Source organism: Silurus aristotelis (assembly GCF_946808225.1).
Source record: "Silurus aristotelis genome assembly, chromosome: 17".
Lineage (NCBI taxonomy): Eukaryota > Metazoa > Chordata > Actinopteri > Siluriformes > Siluridae > Silurus > Silurus aristotelis.
The window spans coordinates 23,858,279-23,868,278 of NC_139590.1; the positions used below are offsets into that span (position 1 = coordinate 23,858,279).

The 10,000-nt window shown below is 38.0% G+C and overlaps 1 protein-coding gene and 1 long non-coding RNA gene across 3 annotated transcripts in view; one reads left to right on the forward strand and one right to left on the reverse strand.

The window, feature by feature from the left end:
- LOC310740133 overlaps positions 1 to 10,000 on the forward strand; it is a 104,692-nt gene that overhangs the window by 73,208 nt on the left and 21,484 nt on the right. Inside the window, exon 2 of the long non-coding RNA XR_014537584.1 lies at positions 3,908 to 3,953. This is a non-coding gene — a long non-coding RNA (uncharacterized lncRNA). The remainder of the gene's footprint in view (positions 1 to 3,907; positions 3,954 to 10,000) is intronic.
- The window catches only part of grin2aa (glutamate receptor, ionotropic, N-methyl D-aspartate 2A, a), a 114,329-nt gene that overhangs the window by 59,615 nt on the left and 44,714 nt on the right, over positions 1 to 10,000 (reverse strand). The window lies entirely within an intron of this gene.

Below are 10,000 nucleotides of genomic sequence, written 5' to 3' on the forward strand. Positions count from 1 at the left end.
ACCACTCCATAGCATCACTCTATACACAACTACATACCACCCCTCTGTACACCACTCTAAAAAACTGTTTTATATACCTCTCTAAAAAAAACCTGCCCTATATACCACTCCATACACCACTCTATACACTGCTCTATAAAACCGCACTATACACCACTTTTTTGTCTTACTAAAAGTCAGTGCTACACTACGTCTTTATCCCACCTAAAGGAGTAGGTACACGAAATAGGTCAGACCTCTATGTCCTGCTTCTGCTTTAAATAGCCTTATATAGCACACACACACACACACACACACACACACACACACACACACACACACACACACACACACACACACACACAGAGCATTTGGGTATAAAGACTGTTAAACACTCAGTTTAGTGCTTATGAATGTAAGTTGACGGCATGCTATGTATAAATCATGACTCTCTCTCTCTCTCTCTCTCTCTCTCTCTCTCTCTCTCTCTCTCTTTCTCTCCCCCCCTCTTCCTCTTTCAAACTTTCTCTCTCTTACTACCTCTGTCTTTTTTCTTTTTTTTTTTCTCATTCTGTAATTTTGCTTGTCTTTTTCTCTGTCTTTCTCTCCCTCTCCTGCCTCTTTTTTAACTTTCTTTCTCTTGCAGGAAAAGAACCCAGGACATGCAGCAGAAGTTGGTGACCTACTTGTCTACCACTTTCAGAGTTTGTTTCATTTCGGAAGACCAGTCTGATCCGGATCGAGATCCGAAGTACCTCTCGTGTTCACTTCACACTTCATCTTAATAAACTGTTCTCGCTCAACCACATTTCATTAATCATTCAATCAGAAGTGTGTGTCTGCGTGTGTGTGTGTGTGTGTGTGTGTGTGTGTGTGTGTGTGTGTGTGTGTGTGTGTGTGTGTGTGTGTGTGTGTGTGTGTTTACTGCAGTTCCTCACTATTTACGCCTCCAGCTAGGGCTCAATATCCACTCTGGAGATTTCCTTTATGAAGTGTGCATGATTTCATGTGGCCCTGCATTTTGTAATGATAAAAAAGAAACGGTAGCCACAATTAGTTTCCTCATTTAGTAAAAATTTAACATGAACAGCCTAAAGATCAATGAGCAACTGGAACTAATATCGTATAATATCAGCAGTCTGCTACAACGGTTCAGGACCACAGGTTGGATGGACAGCTCTGTGCTTAAGCGTCCATCACCAAACTCCTCAACACTAATGGAACTGTAATCGGTGTTGAGGATGAGGGTGGTTCCCGTTTGAGTCTGGTTCCTCTCAAGGTTTCTTCCTCGATAAGACTCAGGGAGTCACCAAAAACTTATAGGCACCAAACTTTTACATTCTTTTATACAACCTAAAATTTTATCTTTGTAAAGCTGCTTTGAGACGATGTCCAGTGTTTAAAGCTCTCTACAAATAAAAATACATTTAAATGAACTTCTTCGATGTGGTCAAACAGGAATTATTTCAGAATTCTAAATTAAGCAGAATAGGGATTAGATATTATTTAAAGTTTCATTTAAAAAATACAAATTAATAATAATAATAATAATAATAATAATAATAATAATAATAATACATTTAATATAGGAAATAATACAAATTGCAATAAATTCAGAATTTATAATAAATCAAATAATAAATAATAAAAATAAATAAATAATAAAATAATAATAATAAAATGTAAATAAATTATATTCATAATAATTGATACAAAATAAAAGGAATACATTAAAAATAATATAAAAATTATAAAATATATATTATATATAATATGAATATTTCTATTCGCTGTAAATATTATGCCTTTTGAAATATTTGGAACTGAAGTCACCTCAAAATGCAATCCTGCTGTGAGGTGATGTTAATAGAGGGCAGAAACTCAAACAGCTCACAAGGGTGTGTGTGTGTGTGTGTGTGTGTGTGTGTGTGTGTGTGTGTGTGTGTGTGTGTGTGTGTGTGTGTGTGTGAGATGCCTCATTGTCTGTGATCTCTGACATGTCGGATTAATGACGTGCTGCTCTCCAGCGCAGAGTGTGTCAGCCATTCACTAATTCAACCTGGCGTTAGCCAACATGTGTGTGTGTGTGTGTGTGTGTGTGTGTGTGTGTGTGTGTGTGTGTGTGTGTGTGTGTGTGTGTGTGTGTGTGTCTTTGTCTTTGTCTTTGTCTTTCTGTTGCTTCTGGCTTAAGATACGGCTTATAAGATATGTATCAGAAAGAAGGGGAAGAGAGAGAGAGAGAGAGAGAGAGAGAGAGAGAGAGAGAGAGAGAGAGAGAGAGAGAGAGAGAGAGAGAGAGAGATAGATAGATAGATAGATAGATAGATAGATAGATAGATAGATAGATAGATAGAGAGAGAGAGAGAGAGAGAGAGAGAGAGAGAGAGAGAGAGAGAGAGAGAGAGAGAGAGAGAGAAAGAGCTCCTGATTTGCAAAAATGGAGGCCAATATTTATAAATGGATCAGCCTGAGGAGATTTATCCTGCCATATAACATTGTAAACAGTCTGTCTGTCTGTCTGTCTGTCTGTCTGTCTGTCTGTCTGTCTGTCTGTCTGTCTGTCTGTGTTGGGGTCAATCTGCATATAAGTACAGTACTGTACAGAACACACAAACACACACACACACACACACACACACACACACACACACACACACACACACACACACACACACATACACACACACACGATTGCTCGTGGTCAGGAGATCTTTATCTAATCTGATTATGAATCACCGCTGTGTTTCTATTCCTGCAGTAAAGCATGCAGAGTGATGAGTCCACACACACACACACACACACACACACACACACACACACACACACACACACACCTTTACACATGCACACAGGTGACTCTAAATCAGACAGTGCACATGACAAACTGCAGAAGGAAAGTGGAGTGCCATGTTGACGTCACCTTAACACCTTATCTCTCTCTCTCTCTCTCACACACACACACACACACACACACACACACACACACACACACCACATTTCTCTCTCTTTCAATACTTAGTGTGACACTCACAGAAGACTAGTTGCTTTTTAACAGACCTGTGTGTGTGTGTGTGTGTGTGTGTGTGTGTGTGTGTGTGTGTGTGTGTGTGTGTGTGTGTGGGTGCGTGTGTGTGTGTGTGTGTGCGTGTGTGTGTGTGTGTGTTTGAGACAGACAGACAGACAGACAGACAGACAGACAGACAGACAGACAGACAGACAGACAGACAGACAGACAGACAGATAGATAGATAGATAGATAGATAGATAGATAGATAGATAGATAGATAGATAGATAGATAGATCACACATCAGCACTTCCTCAGCAGAGAAAAAAAAAATCGATACTACAGGAAGTGGATTTTGTGTAAACGCTGTAATCCTTTTAGTGTGAAACTCTTACGCACTCTATCTAACTCAGCGCGTCACATGATCAGCCCCTGAAGATCGTACTCTTCACCCTGGACAATACACACTTCCTGTTTATTTCTGTTTAGATTCAAATCCGAGTTAGACCAGAGTCATTTTGGAGTCAGTTCCATGTTAGACCAGAGTCAGAGCTGAGTCTTTCTCCAAAAGTTAATAAACATAATCAAACCCTGAGACTGGAGACTCCTTCCTGAAATAAAGATCTCTCTACATCAAACATCGAAACAGTCCTTGCAAATGAGTCGTTGCTCCGGAAACAATAACATACTGCTTTAATATAAACCTGTGATGTGCAGGTGCGTTAGGGTCAACACCGCTGTTCCAGAAAAATCATCAACACCTTCCGACCAATCAGAATCCAGGGTTCAGGAGTGGAGTGGTGTTTCTAGAGAAACTCTCATATTCTGCCTCTTTGCTGTGTTTAAATTCCTGACTTTTTAAAAATAAACCAAGGCTCAGTTTTTACAGAGAGAGAGCGAGAGAGAGAGAGAGAGAGAGAGAGAGAGAGAGAGAGAGAGAGAGAGAGAGAGAGAGAGAGCTATCTGAGAGTAATCACTGCACTGTATCATATAGCTATTCACTCGCATGGATGTCTCAGGTTGCAGCCCAGTATGTGGACATTTGCAGGACAAGAGATTCCCTGATGTAACCGTTGCTCCAAAAATAAATATTTGACATTTTTTAATAGCTTCAAGCTCCACAATGGGGACAAAGTATTGGGACACCTGCCATTTCCACCCATATGTGCTTCCTCCAAACAAATGTCTTGGACGTCTTTAAACACAGAAGCATGACATTTTTCCTTTGCTTGAACTAGAAGACCCAAACCTGTTCCAGCATAGCACAATGTCCCAGTGCACAAAGCCAACTCCATCAAGATCTACTTTACATGGGTTGGAGTGGAAGATCTTGAGCGAAGAATTCAGATCCACGAAATAAACTAGATAATAATCATTATCAATGTCATTATCATAATAATAATAATAATAATAATAATAATAATAATAATAATAATAATAATAATAATAATAATAATGCAATTGTTGCACTATGGAAAAAAAAAATCTATAATAAGTTACTGTTAATTAAATACAGAATTGTATTATTTTATAATTTGGAGAATGAGTTACTGAGCACTGATGCTGTTTAACTCTGGTCTGGTGATTGATATAATATAATATAATATAATATAATATAATATAATATAATATAATATAATATAATATAATATAATATAATATAATATGCATTAACTTTAATCATTATTTAGATTTTATTATGCAATACACACACTTTATTTATATATATATATGTTGTATGTGTATGCTAACGCATATAGATTTTTATTTATGTATTTATTAATGTTTCATTTATTTATTTATTTATTTATTTATTTATTTATTTATTTATTTATTTATTTCTGTTTATCAACCATTAAATGTTCTTTCCACTGTGCAATACCAGTTATTTTTTGTTTTTTTCTGTGCAATAATACTTTTTTTTGTTATAAAAATGTGCACGTTTTCTTTTCTTTTGTTTTATTTAATTTAATTTTTTATTTCATTTTATTTTATTATAATAATAAATCTGGAAGCCTTTATCACTAAAACAACTTCCTTGAAAGTGCAAACATACTTGGCAATAAATCTCTTTTTAAATCAGATTCTTATGTATTTATTTATTTAAAATAAAATAAATAATAATCCCAGTAATAATTATCACTATTATTAATAGTAGTATGAATAACTACCTTAAATCATATATAGCTGCCTGGCTTATCAATAGTTATTTTGTTGTTTTTTGTCCATTTACAGCTACAGCTTTGCAGCTAACAGCACAGTAATCCTCCTCAGCACACGAATAAACACAATTACAGTCCAGACACACGCAAACAAAAACAATATCATGCGCTGAAGCAGTTGTTGCTGAGCTCGGGCCTTTTTTCGAAAGCGAGAGATTTGCTCTTGTCAGATTCTCATTAGCGAGAACGATGCTCCTGCTACGGCGCTCCGTCTCAGACAGCTGTGTGTTCGCTACGTCAGGGGACTTCAGCTCTCCTTCTCTCCTCCAATCCCATCACGTGAATTCAACTTTTTCATATTTTTTTCCAGCCCTCCCTCCGTTTTCTTTTTTTTTTCCCTCCCCGTCTGCCTGAGCACATCTGTCCCGTGACACGGCTCATTCATCTTCTCTCGCCTCCCTCTAAATATTGCATCACCAGGTTTAGGGGGAGGGTGAACCCTTGTGCGCAGGCCAGATTCTAAAAACAGCTCTTCCTGCGTCTGGCTGGTGTACAGTAACCCCTCGCCAATCAGACGTCTCCTCGGGTTCCTGAGCTGCAACTCGTATCTGAGTTTTATTTCTCTCATGTTCTCCTTTCATCTTTCCCTGGTGTTACCTGCTTCCTCAGGAAAACGGAGTTTGGTGACTCGTTTCTATTATGCAAGAACAACGGTCTCTAAATTGATTGTTTTTATTTTTTTTACTGCTTTTCAGAGACAGCTTGGGAAGCAGTTGCTTAATAGATCCGATGATCCAAAAGTCATTGTATCAAATCCCAGCACCACCATTGCTGGGTCTCTGAGCAATTTCCTGTAACCCTCAATTGCTCAGCTCTCTAACTAAGATAAATTGAAGTCACTCAGGATTAGTGACGAGTCATTCATTTGCTCATTTTGAACGAGTCTTCCATGTGACTCAGAAGTCTCAACGAGTGATTTGTTCATTTTCGACTGGACGCGCATGAGCAAGCCATCCCAACATCTCAGTAGGTCATGTACAGGAAACAGAATCGAGTAGTTTACAGCCTGACTCTTCTAATCCGAGTCACTCAAAGGAATGAAATAAACTAAATGATTCGTTCATTTTGATGAACGAGATTCAAAGAACGAACCACTAAAACTGTCCGATCTTCACATCACTGTTTAGGATCCGGACGTCTTCCAAAAAAATCTTACAGAAAGGTATCGGGCTGATGGCAGCGTTACGCTTCTCTGGGGAAAATCAAACCAGAACACATTTTATTTTTCACGCTAATGATTCAATCATTGAAAAGATTCATAACAGAAACCCAGAAGCAACATCGGAAAATATCGTTGAAGTGAGAGATTAATGATGTGAGCTAAAGGAAGAGACGGGGTTTACAGAGGGCCTTTCAGCCTTGATGCTGATCTATAAGGTTCCTGCACAAACCTCATGATAATCAAGGAGCAACGCTATATAGGCAAAAGTATTGGGACATCTGAATTTTTTCCAACCAATTCATTTTTATTTGTTTAGCACTTTTAACAATGAACATTGTCTCAAAGCAGCTTCACACAGATTACGCGGTGATAAAAAATGAATTCGAATGTTCTTTATGGGTAAGTTTGTCCCTGATGTGCAAGCCGGTGGTGACTGTGGCAAGGAAATCAGCTGTATCATGGCTGACCCTGCGCTCTGACCCCCATATCCCAAGCAAGCTGGGATATGTGAAGAAAGAATTTCACTGTGCTGTAATGTTTATGTGATAAATAAAGGCTCTTCTATTCTTTAAAAATGGAGACCAAATGTCCAAAAAAGGAGCCCATACCAATCTTGTGGATATATGTCCAAAAATATTTGGACCATATAGTGTTATAGTGTGCGTTTCAGGTCCACTATGATGTAAAGCTTGTGGTTCTGACTGATGATGATGATGATGATGATGATGATGATGATGATGATGACGATGATGATGATGATGATGATGATGATGACGATGAATGGCACAGTCGCAGAGACCCCAGACGCAGGACGAGTTCGATTCCATTAACCAGCAAGAAAATGTGCTAATAAGTGAGATGAATTTTCCGTAAAACGGAATGAAAGAGAAACGTTGTGAGACGGAAAAGCGATGATGGGATTATTTGTGAGGGAAAGAAAAATCTACAATCTATCACACTGAAATAATTAGTGTTAAATGGTAAAAAAATAGAAATACATTAAATAAAAATAAATTAATTAATTAATACAAAATAAATATTATATATAATAAATAAATAAATAAATATATATATATATATATATATATATATATATATATATATATATAAAACATTCTTTTTCAGGATGTATATATATATATATATATCCTAAAAAAAAAAAAAAAAAAAAAAAGCTTTTATGGCTCTTTAAAATATTAAAACATTTGTTTTCAATTTGTATTTATTTATTTGATTAAATTTTATTTTATACTAATTTTTGCCACTTGACCATCTACAAAAAAACTAGACAAACTAATAAGGAACACATTTTTATATTCAAATACACGTAATAAGTTGAAACAATTTGTGTGTGTGTCTGTGTGTGTGTGTGTGTGTGTGTGTGTGTGTGTGTGTGTGTGTGTGTGTGTGTGTGTGTGTGTGTGTGAGCAGTATCTAATCCTAAATCTTAATTCATCCAAATGTTCAGGACAGAAACCGGTCTAAAAGTAGAAATGTACATTTCTTTTTATCATGAAATCTAAAATAAATGGGGCAGAACTCTGCACAGGTTTTCTCGATCAGCTCTGGTGCTGAAGGAACATGATGCTCCGTGACAGACGGCAGACTGACGCTCTGAAACCCGAGTGATAAAGTGATAAAGTGTGCAAGTTTTGGGAAATCGTGTCCTCTGAAGGAGAGAAGTGACAGCGACAGATACCTCCTTCGGAGCTCCCCGTGGGCCGACAGACTGAGAGTATTTCGGGAACGGCCGAAGCTTCAAGGACAAGAACTCGTGCTTAAGTTGGATATTTTTATTCTAAACCATAGCACAGAGACACGTCTTGCTCTCTATTTCACCAATTTGCTGAGGTACTGTCTTGTTCGTGTGGATATATGTGTGTTAAGATATGTGTGCTTCTATTTGTGGAACATCTCAAGTCTCCATTTGCTCTAATAATAAGTTCCACTCTTCTGGGAAGATGTTTCACTAGATCCTGTGGAGATTTGTTTGAAATTTCGCCACAAGGGTGTTAGTCGAGTCAGGTACTGATGTCACATACATTCATGTTCAATAGAAGGTCAATAGCAGGAGATCTTTCACTCCAACCCATATCTTAATGCAGATGGCTTTGTGCACAGGAGCGTTGTCGTGCAGGAACAGGTTTGGATCTTCTAGTTTCAAGCAAAGGAAAGATATTATGGTACCACATCCAAAGGCAAGAGAGTTTGGTCATGAACTACTATATGACTGGAAAGGTCAGGTGTCCCAATACTTTTGCCCAAAGATTATATAAATACTGTAGATCCTAAACACAAATCCATTTGTACATCTAAGCAACCCAGCTCTCCATCAGCCCCCTGGGGTCCTTCTTTTCCACATAACTGCATGCATATACTGTATGAATGACCTAAACAGTGTATCGGTTTCTTTTTATTTTCTTCTGCTAATCAGATGTGTCTCCGTCCTCCTTATTCTACGTCTTCTTCCACATATTCTTCGTTTCTAAAGCTTAAGCAGAACCTCAGTGCGGTTCTTCATGCAGGCAAGAGCAGGTCTGAGCAAAGGTGGTTCTCAATTTGAGCTATTTTCAGCTGTGTTTGCTAGAAAGCAGGACAAGGACAGGGAGGATGTGGAGAGACCTCACAGAGCGTTAAAAAAAGCTCTGAGGAACCAGTCCGCACGTGTCCTTCACAAATTTAAACCAAAATCGCCTCATTCAGCAAAAATCTGTTTAAAAACGTGTGCAGCAAAGGAAAGTTCTTCATTTCACAATCCAATAAAAAGGAGATGAAAAAGTTCTTGGAAAGCTCTGTGTAGTGAAGACCGGTCTGACTTTCACGTGTCTTGGGTTCCCGAAAAGGTGCCTGGATCCCTGTAAAGGTTCCTGATGTTGTAAAAATGGTTTACATTTCAAAAGGTTCTTGGAAAGGTTCCTGATAAGAACATTTTGAGTTCCTGATCAATTGTTTTGGACCCTACTAAAGTTCCTGTCTTTGAAACATAACTAATGCTTCCTAAATAACTGTGAAATCTATAATAAAGCCTTAAGGTCATGAAAAGGTTCCTGAAAGCGATGTGTCACAAAGCCAGGCCTCGAATTCTTGAAAGGGTTCCACTGGTTGGAACGTACCTTATGTGTACTGTAAAAAAGAAAAACGTAAAAAAAACATTGCATGAGAAGGTTTGTGTTTGGGAAATGGTCCAGGTTCCTGGAGAGGTTCTTTAGTTCCAGATAAAGTGTCTGATGATCCTGTGAATCTGTGCAATGGGAGATCCTGAATAGTTCCTTAAACAACTTAGGTCTCGGCGATCCTGAGTAGGATCTTCCAGTGGGATTTTGCGTAAATATATCAAAAGTTCCTGATAAGTTCCTGGCACAATATTAATATTTCTAAAAAAAAAAAATGTCCAGATTCTATAAACATTACCGTAGAAGCGATTGAAATTGTGTTAAGTTCTCTGAGAGTGTGTGAGCGTACCGGCGCGTCGACCGAACGTGGAGCTGCTCAGGATAAAACGAGCGTCAGGCGTAGTAGCGTAAGCTGTAATTATCAAACTGCCACGAAAACAATCAGCGCAGGACGTTTTCACGTGAAGCCATGAATAGGACTAAATAAAAACCTGACCGAAGGAAAGAGAGAGAGAGAGA